General features: G+C 37.9%; 1 pseudogene; it reads left to right on the plus strand.

The window, feature by feature from the left end:
• LOC123825153 overlaps positions 1–21,914 on the plus strand; it is a 160,167-nt pseudogene that overhangs the window by 106,046 nt on the left and 32,207 nt on the right.

Genomic DNA, 21,914 nt, shown 5'->3' on the forward strand with positions numbered 1-21,914 from the left:
GTAGGCCAGGGATGGCAAGGTAGCAGCTGGCAGAGTGGGCAAGGTGGTGGCTGGTGGGGCAGCTGCCCCACATTTGCATGTGGATAAACCAGGAGGAGCAACTTGGGAGCAAGACAGACTCCACAACCCAGGGTTCCAGTGCAGGGCAATAAAGCCTCAAAACCTCTGGCTGAAAAAACCTATGTGGGTTGAGAAACTCCCAGCCTCACAAGAGAGCTCATTGGAGAGACCCACAGGGTCCTAGAATGTACACAAACCCACCACCTGGTAATCAGCACCAGAAGGGCCCAAGTTGCTTGTGGATAGCAGAGGAAGTGACTGAAATCTGGCTGAGAGCCCACTAAGTGGCATTGTTCCTTTTCGGACCCCTCCCCGACATACAGTGCAACAATGCAGCAGAGTGGATTGTCTTGCCCTGGTGAATACCTAAGGCTGAACCCCTTAGAATGTAACAGGAGTGCTGAGAAAAAAAAAAGGCCCAAGGGAAAGAACAGATCAAAGCTCCAGAAAAAGTACAACTAAGCAGTGAAGAGATAGCCAATCTATCAGATGTAGAGTTCAAAACACTGGTAATCAGATTGCTCACAGAATTAGTTGAGTATGGTCACAAAATAGAGGAAAAAGTGAAGGTTATGAAAAGTGAAATAAAGGAAAGTGTGCAGGGAACCAACAGTGAAGGGAAGGAAATTGGGACTCATATTAATGGTTTGGAGCAGAAGGAAGAAATAAACATTCAACCAGAACAGAATGAAGAAACAAGAATTCAAAAAAAGAGAGGAGAGGCTTAGGAACCTCTGGAACAACTTTAAACTTTCCAACATCTGAATTATAGGGGTACCAGAAGGAGAAGAGGAAGAGCAAGAAATCAAAAACTTACTTGAAAAAATAATGAAGGAGAACTTCTCTAGTCTGGCAAAGGAAATAGATTTATAGGAAGTCCAGGAAGCTCAGAGAGTCCCAAAGAATTTGGACCCAAGGAAGCATACTCCAAGGCACATCATAATTACATTACCCAAGATTAAAGATAAGGAGAGAATCTTAAAAGCAGAAAAAGAAAAGGAGACAGTTACCTACAAAGGAGTTCCCATTAGACTATCAGTTGATTTTTTTCAAAAGACACTTTACAGGCAAGAAAGAGCTGGAAGGAAGTATTCCAAGTCATGAAAGGCAAGGACCTACACCCAAGATGATTCTATCCACCAAAGCTCTCATTTAGAATGGAAGGGCAGATAATGTGCTTCCCAGATAAGGTCAAGTTAAAGGAGTTCATCATCACCAAGCCCTTATTATATGAAATGTTAAAGGGGCTTATCTAAGAAAAAAAATAAAATGAAAAACATGAACAATAAAGTGACAACAAACTCACAACTATCAACAACCGAACCTAAAAAAGAAACAAGAACTACAACAAACTAAGCAAACAACTAGAACAGGAACAGAATCATAGCAATGGAGATCACATGAAGGGTTATCAGTGGGGAAGTGGAGGGGAGGAATGGGGGAAGAGGTACAGGGAATAAGTAGCCTAAACAATAGGTATAAAATAGACAGGGGAGGTTAAGAGTAGTATAGGAAATGTAGAACCCAAAGAACATGTATGTATGACACATGGACATGAACTAAGAGGGGGGATGCAGATGGGAGGGGCTGTGCAGGGTGGAGGGGTATAAAGGTGGAGAAATAGGACAATGGTAATAGCATAATCAATAAAAGATATTTTAAAAAGAATAAAAAAATAGATAAATAAAAATTGAATTGTATGTTTCCTCATTACTGAGCTGTGTTTTAAAAAAATATATTGTAGATATAAGTCCTTATCTGATATATTTCTTTGAAAATATTGTTTCCAAGTCTGTGGCTTGTTTTTCTTTCTCTTAAGAATGTCTATCAAAGAACAAAAGTTCTTAGTTTTGATGGTATCCAATTTATCAGTTTTATCTTTTTATAGATTGCTCTTTTTGTGCTGTATCAAAAAAAATCTTTGCTTAGACTAAATTCATAAAGGACTTTTCCTCAGTTTTATTCTAGAAGTTTTGTAGTTTTAAGCTTACATTTAGGTTTATGGTCCATTTTAACTTAATTCTTGTAGACAGTGTGAGACATGAAGTGTGGGGTTTTTTTGGTCATGTGATATTCAGTTGTTTGAGAATCATTTGTTTACAAGGCTGTCATTTCCACACTGAATTACATTTGCACCTTTCTTGATAATCAGTTGATCATATATGTTATGGGTTATTTCTGGACTCTACTTTGCTTAATTGATGCATTTGTCTGTCTTTACATCAATAGCACATATTTTGATTATTGTAGCTGTGGATGTCTGGGAAATTTGGTCATATAAGTTCTGTAACTTTGTTCTTTTTAAAAGTTGTTTTAGTTACTTTAGCTTCTTTGACTTAACAAATTTAAATTTTTTAAGTTTCAATTACAGTTGACATATAACATTATATTAGTTTCAGGTATATAGCATAGTGATTAGACATTTATATACCTTACAAAGTGATCACCCCATATGACAGAGCCAGCTTGCCTGGCTCTGTGGGGAAAGGGTTTAGCAAAGAGGTATGGTCTCCACTTGCCTTGATGCCAGATACTGCAGTTTTTCCCTATATACCTACCACTGGTGCCTTTCAAGCTGCTACCCTAGTGCTGGAGCTCAGAGGGAGTGAATCTGAGTAGGTGAGTCTGTGTGTGGATTCTTTAAGAGGAACTGCTTGGGGCTCCAGAAATTTCTTCCACTGACTCTATCCCTGCTGGTTTTTGCAGTCAAAAGTTGTGCAGACTTGTCTTCCTGGCACTAGTATCCTGGGCTGTGGAGTCTGTTGTGGGTGTTCTATATTTTAGTTGTAATTTTGATGTGCTTTGAGAACAGGTGACCCATGTCTGCCTATGCTGCTGTCCTGACTGAAAGACCTGTAATTTTCAATGTATAGGTATTGCACATCTTTTATCAGATTACTGATATTCCTAAAGGATATCCTAAAGTAATCCTTAGAATAAAGGGTTACTTTATTCCTAAGTAGTTGTAATATATATTTTTGCTTCCAGGTATTTTTATTAATTAGATATTAAGTTTTAAAAATCCCAAGGTAACTAGTTTTTACAATTTTAATAATCTGAGTCATTTAAAAAAATTATTCTAATTTATTCTATTACAGTTGTCCCAATTTTTTCCTGTTTGTCCTTCTACACCCAGCCCATTCTCCACTCCCATATTCAAGCCCTACACTGTTGTCCATGCCCATGGGTCATTCATACATGTTCTTTGACTAATCCCTTCCCCTTCTTTCCACCATTCCCCCTTCCCCTCTGTCCTCTGGCAGCTGTCAGTCTGTTCCATGTTTCCATGTCTCCGGTTCTGTTTTGCTCATTAGTTTATTTTGTTCATTAGATTCCTCTTGTAAGTGAGGTTATATGGTATTTGTCTTTCACCAACTGGATTTTCATGTAGTCTAATATTCTCCAGTTCCATCCATGCTGTCACAAAAAGTAGAAGTGTCTTCTTTCCTTCTGCTGTGCAGTATTCCATTGTGCAGGTGTACTACAGCTTTTTCATCCATTCATCTACTTATGGGCACTTAGGCTGTAATTTATATTTTTGGTGTTACTGGGGATGGAATAGGTCTTTAAATTTCAATTTTTGGTTATGCATTGATATTATAAAGAAATAGATTCATTTTTATTAACTGAATTTTGTCCTGAAATATTGCTAAATTTATTTATTTGTTCTAGTAACTTTGATAGTTACATAGGATTTTCTGTAATCATGTTGTTTGCAAATAAAGAGTTTTATGTCTTCCTTTTCAATCTGTGGGCCTTTTATTTCTCTTTAATTGCTTTTTCACTGGCTAGAATATTTAGTACAATGTTAAATGTGATAAGAGCTGACATCTTAGTTTTTTCTGATTTTAGGAAGAAAGCATTCAGACTTTCACCATTAAGACGATGTTGCCTATAGCTTTTAAAAAAGATTTTATTTATTTATTTTAGAGAGAGGGGAAGGGAGTGAGAGAGGGAGAGAAACATCAATGTGTGGTTGCCTCTCACATGGCCTCCACCAGAGACCTGGCCCGCAACCCAGGCATGTGCCTTAAATGGGAATTAAACCGGCGAGCCTTTGGTTCACAGCCCATGCTCAATCCACTGAGCTATACAAGCCAGGGCCTCCTGTAGATTTTTATTGGTATCCTTTATTAAGTTGAGAAACTTCTTTTGTATTTCTAGTTTTCTGGAAGTATTTTTTTTCTTAAATCAGGTATTGGTGTTGGATTTTACCAAATATTTTTCTGCACCTACAGAAATAACTGTATTTCTTTCAATGTTTTTAAAATGTTCAACTGATATTACATTACTCTATTATGCTTTTATATATTGCTAGATCCAATTTTTTATGATTTTGTTTTTTGTGTATACTTGTTAGGGATTTAGTCTGGTAATTCTCTTTTTTCTAATAACTTCATCTGATTTTAGTATCAATGTAATAATGCCTTCCTTATAGAATGAGTTGAAAAGTATTCCTTCCTCTTTAATATTCTGGAAGTTTGTGTAGAATTGATATTATTCCTTCTCTAAGGTTTGACAGAATTCATCAGTAAAGTTGTCTAAGCCTGGAATTTGTTTTGTGTGTATGGGAATATTTTTATTTACATATTAAATTTCTTTAATAGTTGTTGAGTTACCCAGATTAATGGTCCTTTTCTTTTAATATCTGTAGATGTATAGTGATATCTCTTTCTCATTCTTAATATTGGCAATTTGTTCTCTTATTTTTCTTGGTCAGTCTAGCTAGAGGGTTATCAATATTATTGATCATTTAAATATTGAACATTTGGTGCCACTGATTTTTCTCTATTTTCTTCTGTTATTAATTTTATTGACATTTACTTTTTGGGGTTCATCTTGCTCTTTTTTCCCCCTAGTTTTTTAAGTGGAGGCTCAGGTCACTGACTTGAGATTCTTCTTTACTAATACTAACATAGGCATTTAGTGTTATAAATTTCTCTCTAACTAGTGCTTTGATTGGACTCCACAAATTTCAGCATATTTTGTTTTTATTTCATTTAGTTCAAAATACTCTAATTTCCTCTGATTTCTTCTTTGGCCTTTGTGCTATTTAGAAATGTGTTATATAGTTTCCAAATATTTGGATATTTTTCCAGAAATATTTGTTACTGATTTTTAATTTAATCTATTATAATCAGAGAATATACTTTGTAAGAACTGACTCTTTTTAAAGTGATTAAAACTTATTTTATAGCCCAGATATGGTCTATCTTGGTGAATTTTCTATGTACACTTGAGAAGAATGTACATGCTCCTGTTGTTGGGTGGAGTGTTCTACAAATATTAATTAAATCAAGTGTTTTTATACTGCTTTTCAGGGCTTATATGTTATATAGATTATTTTTCTAGTCATTTTCTCAATTATTGTGATGGGGTGTTGAAATCTCCAGCTATAATTGTGAATTTGTATGTTTGTCATTGTAGTTCTATTAGTTTTTGCTTCACATACTTTGAAGTTCTGTTATTAAGTGTATAAATGTTCACAACAATTATGCACTTTGATTAATTGGCCTCTGTATCAATATATATTGATAGTCTTTAAAAAATTTTTTTTTATTTATTTAGACAGAGGGGAAGGGAAGGAGAAAGAGAGGGAGAGAAACATCAATGAGTTATTGCCTCTCACCCACCTCCTACTGGGGACGTGGCATGCAACCCAGGCACGTGACCTAGGCCAGGAATTGAACCAGTGACCCTTTGATTTGCAGGCCAGTGCTCAATCCACTGAGCCACACCAGCCAGGGCTGAAATGATATTCTTAGTCTCTGGACATATTTGCTTCTCTGAAATTTATTTTGTCTGGTATGTATACAGCTACCCCAGGCTTTTTGTGATTAGTGTCAACACGTGTGGCGGGTTGAATAGTGCTCTCTGCTGCCAAATCATGTCTTTCTGGGATCTCAGAATGTGAACTTATTTGAAATAGGGTCTTTGCAGAAATAATTAAGGTAAGGATTGAGGTGTCATCATATGGATTAGGGTGATCCCTACATCCAATGAGAGTGAGCTTATAAGAGACAGAAAAGGACAACTAGACACAAGGAGAAGGTCACCTGAGGTGGGAGGCCGACATTAAAGTGATGCTGATACAAGCCAAGAGACTACCAAGAACCACAAGAAGCTGGAAGAACAACAAAGAATTCTTCATTAGAGTCTTCAGAGGGTTCATGGCCCTGCCAACACCTTGATTTAAGACTTCTAGCCTCCAGAAAAAAGTTATGTCATTTTCAGTTACCAAGTTTGTGGTAATTTGTTATGGCAGCCCTAGGAATCTAATGCAGCATAATATGTCCTTTACTATTAATTTCTTTTTTAATCTATTTGCGTCTTTATATTTCAAGTGGGTTTCTTGTTGGCAGATAGTAGAAGTTTGCTATTATTGATCCAATCTGAAAATCCCTGCCCTTTTCTGGGGGAATTTAGACCATATACATTTAATGTGATTTTTTCAACATGGTTGGGTTTACATCTAACATTTGGTATGTGTATTCTTTTCCTGCCTTGTTTTAAATTAGCTGTACAGTTTTAATTTTATGTCCTTTGTAGAATTATTAGCTGTACGGTTTTAACCAATCGATTATGATATATCTTGGTGCATTTTTTCATGTTTTTTTTGTACTTGGAGTTTGTTGAGCTTTTTGGATATGTGAGTTTATAATTTTCATCAAGTTTTTATTTCTTCATTATTTTTTGGTCTTTTCCTTTTGGGGGGATTTCAATTACCTTCATATTAGGCTCCTTGAAGTTGTCTCACAGCTTACTGATGTTCTGGGTTTTTTTTCCAGTCATTTTTTCTCTCAGAATTTTCTCTCCAAAATTTTATTTTGGATAGTTTCTATTGCTGTGTCTTTGAGTTCATTATTCTTTTCTCTACACTGTCTAGTCCTATCCAATTTATTTTTCATACCAGACATTTTGGTTTCTTTTTATCTCTAAATATATGGTTTGGGTAATTTTTTTATAAATTTTTTATATCTATTAAATATGTTCAATCTTTCCTTTAACTTGAACATATGGAATGCTGTTATAATAAATGCTTAATATCCTTGTCTATTAATTCTATCATCTGTGTCATTTCTGGGTCAGTTTTAATTGATTAGTTTTTTCCTCATTATGCAATGTATTCTCCTACAACTTCATACCTAATTTTTTTATTAGATGTCAGATATTGTAAATTTTACCTTGTTGGATGCTACATATATATCTTTTATTTCTATAAAACTCTCAAACTTTATTCTGGGATGCAGCTAGTTACTTAGGAACAGTTTGATTTTTTCAGGTCTCACTTTTAAGCTCTCTAAGGCTGAACCAGAATGGATTTACTTTAGGGCTAATTCTATCTCCCAAATTAGACAAAACCTTCCTTAGTACTTTACCCAATGCCCATGAATTCTGAGGTTTTCAAATCTGGCTGTTGAAAACAAGAACAATTTTCAGCCTTGTGTGAGCTCCAGAAACTTTTTCCTCTGATTTTTTTCCTTGGTCTTGGATTTTTTCCACATGTATATACTGATCAGAACTTAGCTAAAGACTCAAAGAGGACTTTCTACTGATCTCCAGAGCTCTCTTTCTATGGGTAGCCCTCTATTTTCCAGTCTCTGGCCTGTGAAGTCTAGTGACGTTGGCATCCTGCCAGGTGATTGCTTCTGGGTCCTGCCTGGGCTCCCCTTGCCTGCAGTGTGGCCTGGGATCTCTCTGGGCAGTTAGGGGGGCAATCACAGGACTTGTGTCCATTCTCACAGGGATCGCTGTTTTTCTCTTTTTGATATCCAATATCTTGTAACATTATTTCATTTTTTTCTGGGATTTTCTTAGTTGTTTTAGGACAGAACATATCTGGCAGCAGAAGTCCTATCTTGGCCTCAGTATCTACCCACTGCAGTGTGAGCAGGGGTCAGGTGTGTGTCCTTGCAATCAGACACACTGTGCTTCAAATCCTGGCTCTGTCAGTTCCTTGGATAATTTTGGATAAAATTCACCAATTTTACCTCAGTTTCATTATTTGAAAAAGAAGCTAAAAATGCCTAAATGTAAGGTTGTTGCAAGGATTAAATAAGGTAATGCATGGAAACTAACACCAGGTCTTAGGCTCAATAATGTAATTTAATGGCCAAATGAATACCAGCAGAATCATATTTTAAAAATGGCCTCAAATTTCTTCATTGTCTGCTCCTGCTCTATTCTTGTGGACAATCCAGCCATTACTCTTGATCTCCCAAGGAGTGGGGCTGGAGCATAACCAGCTCTAAATTTCTTGCACCAACAGAGGGGAGAAACCACATGGAGAACTTCCAATAGCACATACTAGAAACATTACGGACATTTGGCTGCATAAAGCATTATAATGATCTTTTCTTTGTGGCAGATTGTCTCTACTAATGAGGTTGGGTTTGAGCCAATGTTAAATACAGTTTGCATGTACAAATCGCACACCAATTGGCAGAAATGGAACTCAGAAACATTTTGGGTATCAGGACAAGACAGCTATGATTAAAGCTTTGCTTCAGATAATCCTTTGTCTTTCCCCTGGCCTCCTTTTTATACAGTATATTAGGGATATTAACCCTTTATCATATTTGCTGCAAGTATTCTCTTCTCATTTGTTATTCAATTTTGTTTTTAAATTCAAATATGTTTTAAACAGAATTTAAAAATTTTTATGTGGTTAAACTATGTACTTTTTTCCTTCTATACTCTCTTCTATTGCTTTTAGGCCTAGAAAAACCCCATCTAGCAATTGAAAAGACATTTATCTTGATTTTCTTCCAGGTTTTAATGTTTTATTTTATTCTAATGAGAAGTTATTTTGATTTTGATATGTGCTATAAAGTGTGAAGGTGTTGTATCTGAGATAATTAACACTGGCTACTGCAACTGTCAAACCCTGAAATCTCAATGCCTTAACACAACGAAGTCTTAATTTTCACAGATGTCAAGCCCAGTGGGAGTCAGGACCATTCCTGAGTTATGCACCTCCACGTGGTGACTCAGGGACCCAGGCTGCTCTGCTTATAGTCCACCATCTCAGTCTTTCACTTCCAACTGGGGGAGGGGTCCCCTAGAATATTTAGTAAGCACTAATTTCTTCTGCCTCAGTACTTAATTAGATTTTTCAAATAACTATCAAATTATATGACCTGGTGCCATTTACTGATCACAAATGAAGTTGTTATTTATGTCTATGCTACCTATTTTGTTTTATTAGGAACTATATTAGGATTTTTAAAATTAGTTCTATAGTATGTTTTAACATCTTCCAGGGTGAACTTCTCCCTCACTATTGTTCTTTTTTGAAGTTTTCTTGGATGCGACATACTATTATATCCTATTGCATATTACATATGATCTATTAGCTCTATACTTACTTCAGAGGCTACATCCACACCTGAGGGTTCAATTAACAGCTCAGGTGGAGGACATCTGCTATGGACCGAATGTGTCTCTCCCAAATTCATATAGGAAAGCCCTAATGTGATAAATTAGGAGGTGAGGCCTTTGGGAAGTAGTCAGGCCATAAAAGTGGAGCCCATGATAAATTATTGTCTTTGTAAAATGTGGAATAGAGTTAGCCCTCCTCTGTCTACCAACCAGGACGTGAGCTCTCACCTGACACCAGAACTGCCAGTTTCTTTTTTTAAAGTATATTTTACTGATTATGATATTACAGTTGTCCTAATTTTTCCCCTTTGCTCACCTCTGCCCAGTACCCTCCCCTCCCCTCCAGCAATCCCCCCTTTTAGCTCATGTCCGTGGGTCATGCATATAAATTCTTTGGCTTGTCCATTTCCTTTACCGTTCCTAACCTCCCCCTGTCTATTTTATACTACTACCAATTTATGCTTCTTAATCCATGTACCTTTTTACCCATTCTCCTCTATTCCCCTCCCAGCTGATAAGCCTCCTTGTGACCTCCATATCTATGATTCTGTTCCTGTTCTGGTTGTTTGCTTAGTGTGTTTTTGTTTTTGTTTTTAGATTCAGTTGCTGATAGTTGTGAGTTTATTGTCATTTTACTATTCATAGTTTTGATCTTCTCTTTTTCTTAAATGAGTCCCTTTAACATTTCACATAATAAGGGCTGGATGATGATGAACTCCTTTAATGTTACCTTGTCTGAGAAGCACTGTATCTGTCCCTCGATTCTAAATGATAGGTTTACTGGATAGAGTAATCTTGGATGTAGGTCCTTGCTTTTCATTACGTGAATATATCTTGCCAGTCCCTCCTTGCCTGCAAAGTTTCTTTTGAGAAATCAGCTGATAGGCATAGGGGAACTCCTTTGTAGGTAACTCTCTGTCTTTCTCTTGCTGTTTTTAAGATTCTCTCTTTATCTTTAACCTGTGGCATTTTAATTATGATGTGTCTTGGTGTGGCCCTCTTTGGTTCCAACTTGTTCAGGACTGTTTGTGCTTCCTGGGCTTGCATGTCTATTTCCTTCACCAAATTAGGGAAATTTTCTTTCATTATTTTTTCAAATAAGTTTTCAATTTCTTGCTCTTCCTCTTTTCCTTCTGGCATCCCTATTATTCAGGTGTTGAAACATTGAAAGTGTCCCAGAGGTTCCTAAGCCTCTCCTCATTTTTTAAAATTCTTGTTTCTTCATTCTGTTCTGGTTAAATGTCTATCTCTTCCTTTTGTTCCTAATTGTTGATTTGAGTCCCAGTTTCCTTCCTTTCATTGTTGGCTTCCTGTATATTTTTCTTTATTTCACTTTGCATAGCCTTCATGTCTTCCTTTGTGTCTGTACTCAATCATTTCTGTGAGCATCCTGATTACCAATGTTTTGAATTCTGCATCTGATAGGTTGGCTATCTCCTTGTTGCTTAGTTCTTTTTCTGGACTTTTGATCTGTTCTTTCATTTGGGCCATATTTCTTTGTCTTGGTGCACCTGTAATTTTTTAAGGGGAGGAGACTTCAGTATTTTCCAGGGTGGGACAACCCATGTTGCATGCGTTGTGGTGCTATATGTGGGAGAGGGGTCAGAGAGGGAACAATGCTACTTGCTTGGCTCTCACCCTTGCTTTCAGTAACTTCCCCTGCTTCCCACAAGTAGATTGTGCCCTTTAAGGTGCTTCCCTGGTGCTTATTCATGTGTAGGTGGACTTGTGTATATTCTAGGATCCTGTGGGTCCCTCTAACAGACTCTTCTGTGAGGCTGGGAGTTTCTCCTGCTACCACAACCCCTACAGATTTTTACATCCAGAGGCTTTAAAGCTTTAGTGTCCTGAACTGGAACCCTGGGTTGCATGATCTGTATTGCTCCCCAGTTGTCCTCCAAGCTTACCTGCACATGAATGTGGGACTACCCAGCCTGCCAGCCACTGCCTTGCCACTTGTCCTCTCCACCCCGGTTTCTAGTCTCTGCTCCTCCTACCAATCTGGATGAGTATTTCTTCTTTAACTTTGGTTGTTGGACTTCTCTATGGTTTGATTTTCTGGAAGTTCTGGTTGATTTTTGTTTTTAAATTGGTTTTTATCCTTCTTTTGGTTGTACAAGAAAGTAAACTATATCTCCCTATACCTCCATCTTGTCTAGAAGCCCCCAATTTCACCAGTAATTTTGTTGAACAATGTATTTATCATTTTGTTCCACTATCTTCTGCTATTTTCAGACACCTTCATAACTCCATCTTCCTGAAACTTTTTTCTTTCTTGAGCAAAGAACTGTTCCAGGTGCCTTTTGCAGTCTTCCAGGGAATTGAAATTTTTACCATTAAAACAATTTTTAAAAACTGAAATAAATGGAAATCTGAAGGTGCAATGCCTGGTGAATACAGAGGATGAATCAGAACTCCCCAATCAAACAGTGACTGTTTTTGTTTGGTCATCAAAGAAACATGTGGTTTTGCATTATCCTGATGGAAGATTATGTGTTTTCTGTTGACTAATTCTGGATGCTTTTCATCAAGTGCTGCTTTCGTTGGCCTAATGGGGAGGAGTACTTGTTGGAGTTCATCATTTGGTTTTCCAGAAGTAGTTCATAATAGGGGATTCCCTTCCAATCCCATTATAACCACATCATCATCTTCCTTGGATGAACACTGGCTTTTAGTGTGGTTCATTTTGCTTGCGCCACCATCTTCTCTATTCCACATTACTGCCACGTACCCACTTTTCATTGCTCATTGCAGTTTGTTTTAAAAATTGAGCATTTTGACATTTCAGTAGAGAATTGCGTGCAGAAATATGGTCAAGAAGGTTTTTTCATTTAACTTCTGTGGAACCCAAACATCAAAGCAATTAACATAACTAAACTGGTGAAAATTATTTCCAGGGCTTGATTTCAGTATTTTGAGTAAGTCATCTATGTCCCACATGGTATAACATTGATTGTTCTCAGTTCATCATCAATTTGATCGCTATCTACTTCAACTTGTCTACCTGATCGAGGAGCATTGTCCAGCAAGAAATCTTCAGCACAAAACTTCACAAATCACTTTTGACACATTTGATCAGTCACAGCACCTTCTTCATACACTGCACAAATCTTTTTGTGTTTGTGTTTCAGTTGCATTTTTACCTTTCCTGAAATAATAAAGCATAATATGCCAAAAATGTTTCTTATTTTCTTCCATCTTCAATATTAAAATGGCTACACAAAGATTCACCAATTTTGATAATTTTTTAAAGATTTTATTTATTTATTTTTAGAGAGGGAAGGGAGGGAGGGAGAGAGAGAGAGAAACATCAATGTGCAGTTGCTGGGGGCCATGGCCTGCAACCCAGGCATGTATCCTGACTGAGAATCGAACCTGCAACACTTTGGTTCACAGCTCACACTCAATCCACTGAGCTACGCCAGCCAGGGTGAGGTGAAAAATCTTATAAAGCCTTGAGCTGAACTTGGGTTAGGAGGGAGGGCAATGTGGACCAAGATAGAGACCAGCTGGCCATCTGGGTGATGACTGAAGGCCAAATAAGAAACAAAAATGTTTTATCTTTGTCAAAAGAAATCACCTGTATTCTAAGGAGTCTCCTCTTCCATGACGTTTAATCTTCAGAGTATTATGCCTGTAGGAAAAGCAGTTTCCCTAATTGACCCTCAATGGTCATGATATTGGATGACAACATTTTCACTCTGATTTCATAACAGGTTATTTGGATCAGTTTGTATTTGAAAGCAAACAGAACCCTCACTTATAGTGCACATTGCAAGATAAATATTTATGGATAGAGTGGAATGGGTTTATCTCCAGCCAGGCTCGCTCTGGTGCCCTATGCCACTAAACTAAGTCATCACATAGTTAAGGAAAGTTCCAGACAAAGGGAAAATTCTACATGTTTGGGTTTTGCTGAGCTCAAGACTATCTACAGTGTTTAGGGCACAAGAAAGAGTTATGCATTTTGCTTAGTATGTCGTTCCCTCAATGATCACATCCTTGTGTATTTTAGAACTCTAATCTTTGGTTTCTTATTTATTTACACTTTACACTTTAAAAAATTGTTTTATAGGATCTACTCAATGCACAAAAAATCTCATGAGATTTTCTTTTAAATGAGCCAGCAACTTTCCAAGAACCAGGAAGCTGCTAGTTGCCAAGAATAAATAAATGAACTCCAGAAGGTTCAAGTTTGGTTTAAAACTTTGTAAGGTTTAAGTAGGTTCTATATCTGGCTTAACTCCATGTCCTCATCTAAGACATAAACCACAGAGGGAATACTATTCCTGGCATGCAACTTTTTTCCCAATCATCAAATTTAATGAACACTTCCAATAATGATTAATTAGAAAACCTTATTAAAATAGTTATAATGCAATGACATAAGAAGGAATAGAGGGATTGCAGAAGAGCTCTTGCTTGAAAGTTAGGCAGCCTCAGGCTTGTTTTTGCTCCAAAATCTGCTGGAAAAAGTAAATCCTATTGGTGCCTTAGTTTCCTCATTTATGAAATAAAGAAGCAAGAGTATGTGGTCTCTAAAATTCTGTGGTGAAAATTCAAAATAACCCCTTGCCTAATTGTAGAAGCAAGTACTCTGGGCATTCAACATAGTTGATCAAAACTGGAATTAGATGATTGTGTTCATGTCCAACTATGAAGGATTTAGAAAAAAGTGAAAGTGGACTAGTGAAGGACCTGTTAAAAGAAAATATGTACTATAGAGAAAAAAGGCGGGGTGGGTGGTCAGGGATGTTCTAATCAGTTAGGGCTGCCATAACAAGATTCCATAGACTGGATGGCTTAAAGAAGAAACACTTATTTCTCACATTTCTGGGGGCTGGAAGTCTGAGATCCAGGTGCCAACATGGTGGGGTGATGGTGAGGACCCACTTCCTGGTTTGTAGATAGCTGTCTTCTCACTGTATCCTCACATTGCCAAGAGAATTATAAGGGCACCAGTCTCATAATGGGGACTGCAATCCCATGACTTCATTCAAACCCAAGTACCTCTCAAAGGCTCCATCTCCAAACAGCATCACATTGGGGATTAGGACCTTAACATGAACTGGGGGACATAAACCGTCAGTCTATAGCAAGGGGTGTGACAGATGCTGTTGGTACCTTACTCAGATCCCCTATACTGGATAGTGCACTCATCTCCTAAGTGCTGTGGGTGTTGGCTGTTAACATTTCTCCCCTGTACTCTTGCCTGGAGGAGGGCCCTTGATTGCTGGAAGCTGGAGATGTGGGAGGTTACAAGTCCTGCTCCTGAGGGGGCATCTTGGCCAATGGCTGACCAATGAGGGAGGCTAACAACCTAGCCCCTTTGCCTCTGGGTGCTTGATGCCCCAGGCCTCCCCAGGGATTAGATTGTGACTAGATTTCCCTGACATCCTTGCTTCTTCCTGCCCTTCCCCTGCCCTTTCCTGCTTCTCATACTCCTTACTCTCAAGCTTCTCCTGAGAGCATTTCCTGAACATATAACTTGCCCAAGAATCCCCATTTCAGATTTTACTTCTAGGGACCTGACCTAAAATGAGGGGAAGAAGAAAAATGAGCTGTGTGAGTAACTTGTTCATGTTACAAGAACCATGCCAGGCTCACATGTCCTGGGCCTGGTGCAGGCCATCATGATGGAGAGAGCAGAGGTGCAGGGCACTGAGAGCTCTGGACAACAGAGCTCTGTGGTCTGGGTAGGAATGTTATTCAGCCAGCCAGCTAGAAGCAATTCACAGAGAATTATTACTCTGAGGGCTTTGAATTGCAAGCAACTTCACTTGGGTAAATTCTGTTCATGTTGTAAGTTGACCAAGCTGAGACTTCGTACACTGAGGCCTCAGAGGCAGGCTGAGAATGGGAGGGGATGATGGGCAATATAGCAGGGAATGGGCAGCATCTGGTCTGCCCAGGAGATGTATGAATATAGGATTAAGGGATATGAGAAGGAGGTACAACCACATTTATCTCAAAAATCAGAGTAGACTTTCTGGAGATGGCATTTATTCCAGACTCTGACAGGATGTGTCTGATTTTAAAATGTGGAGACTAGATGGAAAAAAGAGTTTTATTTAAATGAACAACACACACGCGCGCGCACGCACACACACACACACACACACACAGTGGGGTGAAAGTAGGTTTATAGTTGTTCATATGAAAAATAATATAATAATTAATACATATAAAAAGAATAAATTCTGTTTCATGTACTCACAACTCTGTGTGTGTGTGTGTGTGTGTGTGTGTGTGTGTGTGTGTATTTTTTCTCTCCAGGAAACTATACCAAGGTACAATTTCCACCTTGGGCATGATTTACATGTTTGAGACTCCATATGGGGAATTGAAACGAAGATCTCCTGGGACTTAGAGTCCTAGGATCTGTTTCCCTCCTGCTGGAAGCTGTATGTCCCTAGTGAGCTGTCTCAGATACTTTCCAGGATGCACTCTCTTTTCTATAGGCCTATGTGATGGCACATATGACAGTAGGGAACTCACTTAGGGAGGGCTACAGACCTCAGTCCCCTTGGGCAAACCAGGGTGATGCTAAGTGTAGGGGAGAGATTGTGACAGCTCCCTCAAGATAAGGACCCAGGCTGAGCAAGGGCAGGAGAGAATGCCATGTGCCTGAAAGTCAGGAATTCTCAGGGGAGAAGAGAAAGCCAAGATGAGATGGCAGCTGGTGGTAGGCATCAACAGATGGTCTGCCTTGCTGCCAGGGATGGAGAAGCAACCACAGACAAAGACACCATCCTGGAGAGGGGACAGCCACACTGGCCCTTCTGTAGGAGTTCTTGGCCAAGCTGGATGGAGAAGCCTCTCGCCTTCTGCCAGGCAGAGGAATAAAGCGGGGGGGTGGGGGGGTGGGGGTAGGGGGGGTAATGTCATTCTCTGGCTTTCATCTCTAGAGAGTCAGGAAAAAAGATGGATGGATGGGGAATGGTAAGAGTTGTAATTGCTTTATGTCAAGGTCAAGAAAGGTGACTGTTGCACTAGAACACTTCAGATCGTCTTACAGGAAAGGTGACAGTGAAAATGAATAACCAGGGGCCAGTCTGAGCCACCAAGGAGAAGGGACTGGAGGCAGATTAAGTCAAACTAGCTGAAAGGTTATGTTAGCATTTCTTTCAGAGTGTGAGTTGCATAATTGGCTTAAGATACTATTCTGACTTTGTGCTTTACAGAATTTTAATATAGCAATGCCTTTTTGTGATTTCTTTTAGTATTTCTCCCAGTATTTTTAAGTTTAGAAAAGTATCCCTTTCAAGAGATTTAATTTTTATATTCTTCAAGTTTTGTATAATTTGAAAAATTAACTCTTCAAAATTTCTGTAATTGATTTTGGTACATAGAAGTGAGGACCTCATTTATGATTATTTTTATCTTTATTATATTTTTTCCATTACCATTTAGTCCACTTCCATCCCCACCCCCCAGCAATCACCACACTGTTGTCCATGTCCATGAGTCCTTTTTCCTTTTTGCTCAGTCCGTCCAAGGACCTCATTTAGAAAATAATCTATATCTCTCTTATTGATAAAAAAAGAAATTGGTGTTTTATTATTATACCACTTGTTAGAAAAATAAGGAAGGGTTGAAAGAAGAAAATAAATATGGTCTCACCTCTCAGAAATAATCATTTTTGGTATATTCCCTTTCGTTCTCTTGTCTACAGTTTTATTGATGGTGATGATATGATACATGCAAAATTATAGAGGCTAATTTTTATAATTGCAACTATTTTGATAGTAAATACATGCTCATTAGGGAAAGTTTGGAAAATATAAGAATTTATATAGCAGAAAATAAAATTCAGTCTTATATATTTCCATATAGTAATAACATAATATTTGTAACTATACTTTTATGTTTTTTATATCACTGGGGCCAAGCATTGTGAACACATATTAGCAGGCTCTCGGTAGAAAATAATATAAAGAGGGATACTGAAATGTATTTATATATGTAGCTAATCTACATCTTATCTATTTATATGGAATCTGTGCTTTATTGGTTTTCCCCAAATAGCATATTCAATACTCTCAGGTTGCTCAATATGATTTTCAACTACATTAGCTACATTTTCTTTCTTAAGGTGAATACATAGTATTGGTTGTGTTATTTTTTTTAATTTAAAAATGGTAGGCATCAAAATGTGTTTAGTTTCTTTTAACTTTTTATCTGGCAGTATTTTCAAATATATAAAAACAGAATAAGCAACACCCATATACACAGATGGACTTATTGGTAACATTTTAAACCTATTCATTTTAAACCATGTTCTCTTTTTAACTCTTTCTCGCTCTCTCTCCTGAACCATTTGATGGTCAGCTATATACATCATGGTTCTTTACCCCTAAATATGTTGGTATTTCATGAGAATAGAGGTACTCTCTTATATAACTGCAGTATAGTTATCAACATCATCTTACAACTTACAACATCATACATTTACAACTTACACTGATACAATAATTTTATCTGATCTACTGTCCATATTCTAATTTTATCAGTTGATCTGATAATGATAATGTCCTTTATGGCATTTTCCCTCTCCAGTGCAGAATCCAGTTTAGGCTGAGGTATTGCCTATAGCTGTTATATATATATATATATATATATCTCTTTAGTGTCTTTTAATTTAGCATATTTCACAGTCATTCTCTGATTTTTTATGACATTGACATTTCTTTTTATAATATATTTTATTGATTATGCTATTACGGTTGTCCCATTTTTTCTCTCTTTTATGTTCTTCCACCCTGTACTCCCCTCCCACCAGCATTCCCCCACCTCCCCCTGTGTATTTTGTACCTACCATTTATACTTCTTATTCTTTGTACCTTTCCCCCATCCTCTCCCGACCCCCTCCATGCTGATAACCCTCCATGTGATCTCCATTTCTGTGATTGTGTTCATGTTTTTGTGATTCTGATGTTTGCTTAGTTTGTTTTTGTCTTTGTTTTTTAAGTTGTTGATAGTTGTGAGTTTGTTGTCATTTTACTGTTTATATTTTTGATCATCATCTTTTTCTTAGATAAGTCCTTTAACATTTCATATGATAAGAGCTTGGTGATGATGAACTACTTTAACTTGACCTTACCTGGGAAGCACTTTATCTGCCTTTTAATTCTAAGTGATAGCTTTGCTGGATAGAGTAATATTGGATGTAGGTCCTTGCCTTTAATGACTTTGAATACTTCTTTCCAGCCCCTTCTTGCCTGCAAGGTTTCTTCTGAGAAATCACCTGATAGTCTTATGGGAACTCCTTTGTAGGTAACTGTCTCCTTTTCTTTTTCTGCTTTTAAGCTTCTCTTCTTATCTTTAATCTTGGGTAATATAATTATGATGTGCCTTGGTGTATGCTTCCTTGGGTCCAAATTCTTTGAGACTCTCTGAGCTTCCTGGACTTTCTGGGAGTCCATTTCCTTCACCAGATTGGGGAAGTTCTCCTTTATTTGTTCAAGTAAGTTTTCAATTCCTTGCTCTTCCTCTTCTCCTTCTGGCACCCCTATGATTCAGATGTTGGAATGTTTAAAGTTGTCCCAGAGGTTCCTAAGCCTCTCTTCTCTTTTTTTAATTCTTGTTTCTTCATTTTGTTCTGGTTGAATGTTTATTTCTTCCTTCTGCTCCAAACCATTGGTATGAGTTCCAGTTTCCTTCCCTTCACTGTTGTTTCCCTGTACATTTTCCTTTATTTCACTTTTCATAGCCTTAACTTTTTCCTCTATTGTGCAACCATACTCAACCAATTCTGTGAGCATCCAGATTACCCGTGCTTTGAACTCTGCATATGGTAGGTTGGCTTTCTCTTCATCACTTAGTTGTATTTTTTCTGGAGCTTTGATGTGTTCTTTTATTTGGGCCATATTTTTTTGTCTCAGCATACCCATTATGTAGTAAAGGGTGGAACCTTAGGTATTATCCAGGGCTGGGCAACCCACATTGCTGTGTTGTGGCACTGTATGTGGGGGAGGGGTCCAAGAGGGAATATTGCCACTTGCTCAGCTCTCAACTGGCTTTCAGTCACTTCCTCTGCTACCCACAAGCAAATATGGCCCTTCTGGTGCTGATTCTCAAGTGTGTGTGTGTGTGTGTGTGTGTGTGTGTGTGTGTACATTGTAGGACCCTGTGTATCTCTCCAATGAGCTCTCCTGTGAGGCTGGGAGTTTCTCCTGCCACCTCAACTCCCACTGGATTTTTTAGTCAGAGGTTTTGAGGCTTTATTGCTCTGTGCTGGCACCCTGGGTTCTGTGGTCTGTCTCGCTCCCCAGTTGTCCTCCCAGTTTATCCACATGCAAATGTGGGATTGTGAGTCCTCTCCACCCCAGTTGCCCATTTCTTCCTGTCCGACCTGTCTGGATGAATGTTTCTTCTTTAACTCCTTGATTGTCAGACTTCGGTAGAGTTCAATTTTCTGTCAGTTCTGCTTGTTTTTTATTTTTAAATTTGTTGTTGTCCTTCCTTTGGTTGTGCGAGGAGGCAAAGTGTATCTTGCCTCCATCTTGGCCAGAAGCCTCATTTCTTAAGAATGCCTTACCTCCCACCTATCTTCTTAACTAGAATGTTTCTCATTTAATCAAATGTTCATTTTTATTAAATTGAGGTTATACCTGCATGACCAGATTACTGTACTGGAGATCTGTGTCCTTTTCAGGGTCTCACATCTGGAAGCACATACTGTTCATCTGTCCCTCATAGTTGATGTTAATTTTAATTACTCTGTCAAGGTGTTACCCTATACCTCCCACTATAGAATTAGTTCCTTCCTCCACCCCCATGACTAATAATCGGCCTGTAGACAGACATGTTATGGCCACATAAATATCCTGCTTCTTATCAAAGTTTCTCCTAGAATTAGTATCCACCAATGATTATTGCCTGGTCAAATCTTATAATGATAATTATGTAATGATGACTTTATAATTCTAGAACTCCCTCCACATTCACCAGTTGGCCTTTGGCATTGAAGCAACCTCCATTCTTCCTCATTTATGTATTTATTTATGATTTGTTATTTATCAATTTCAGTATAGGCTCATAAACTCTTTCATTTCCATGGTTTATAACACATTAGTGTACCTGATTATTTTGGTGTTAAGATTGTTCCAGAAGTAGCCAGTGGGAGCCCCTCCAAGCTGGCCCCTGTGTCCTGGTGACATGTCCTTTCATTCTTTGAGTATTTCCTTACTTTATTTCATAACAAGCTCATCTTGTACCTACCCTGTCTTAGCCCTGGAATCAGCCATTTCTCTGAGGATCTAGGTGTTGTGTGCTTAGATTTAAGAGTTTTATAAGGCTTATTACAGAAATTGCAACTCATCACCCCATTCTGTTCATTTCTTTCTTCCCAGAAGCAAATATTCACCTCTAAATTACTAAATAACATGCTTCTATTGCTACTTCAAGATTTTTCACGTGCATGTATATTTTCCATTTCCTCATGCTCTCAATTTACTTATAAATTTGGTTAAATCATTATTCAGTGTTTAGATTGTTATGATAATGTAAATACTATTTATACCTGAACTGTGAGTGACCTATGATTATGAATATTTTTCTTTTCCTACATAAGGTTTAATTTGACCTGAAATTAACTGTCTGCATTTTCCTATTTGATTAGTGGTTGTATATTATTTTCTCTAATTTAACTCCAAAATCCTCTGTCAGTTCTCTAAATCTGCTCACAATATCTTCAGATGCATCAGAGGTGCCACTCATTTACATTTTCTGGAAATATCTGCCCTAATACCTTCTGACCTGCTGCAGTTTGGGCTGGTTGCAATGCAGGCATGATCTTGGTTTCCCTTCACCATCATCTTCAGGAGTGCTCTCATCTTTCTTGGATCCCTGTTCCCTCATACCCATCTCTTTCTATATTTAGTTTTTTTCTCTTTTTAAAATTTAGTCTTTATTATATTTTTTTCATTACCACTTATTCCCCTTTACTCCCCTCCCTCCAGCAATCACCACACTGTTGTCCATGAGTCCTTTCTCCTTTTACTCAACCCATCTACCCCCTGAAGTTCCCCATCCCACTAGCTGTCATCAGCTCTCCATCTATGAGTCTGCCCCAATTTGCTTGTTAGTTCAGTTCATTCATTAGAGCCCACATATGAGTGAGATCATACGGTATTTGTCTTTCTCTGACTGGCTTATTTCACTTAGCATAATGTTTTCCAGGTCCATCTATACTGTTGCAAAGGGTAAAATTTTCTTCTTTTATGGCCAAGTAGCATTCATTGTGTAAATGTCCCATAGTTGTTTTAGAACATAAGCACCCGAATGTTTATTGCAGCATTATTTATAATTGCCAAGATATGGAAGCAGAGCAAGTGTCCATCAATAGTCTTTTCTTTTGTTGAATCACAACCTCTAGTATTTGCCTAAAAAAACAAACATGGGAAGACCTGGCACTTCTGAAAATGTTTTTATTATAACCTCACCATTAATTGACAACTTGATGTGATTTA

The sequence above is a fragment of the Phyllostomus hastatus genome, unplaced genomic scaffold, assembly GCF_019186645.2.
Source record: "Phyllostomus hastatus isolate PE091 unplaced genomic scaffold, TTU_PhHast_1.1 phas_contig_62, whole genome shotgun sequence".
NCBI classification, from domain to species: Eukaryota; Metazoa; Chordata; class Mammalia; order Chiroptera; family Phyllostomidae; genus Phyllostomus; species Phyllostomus hastatus.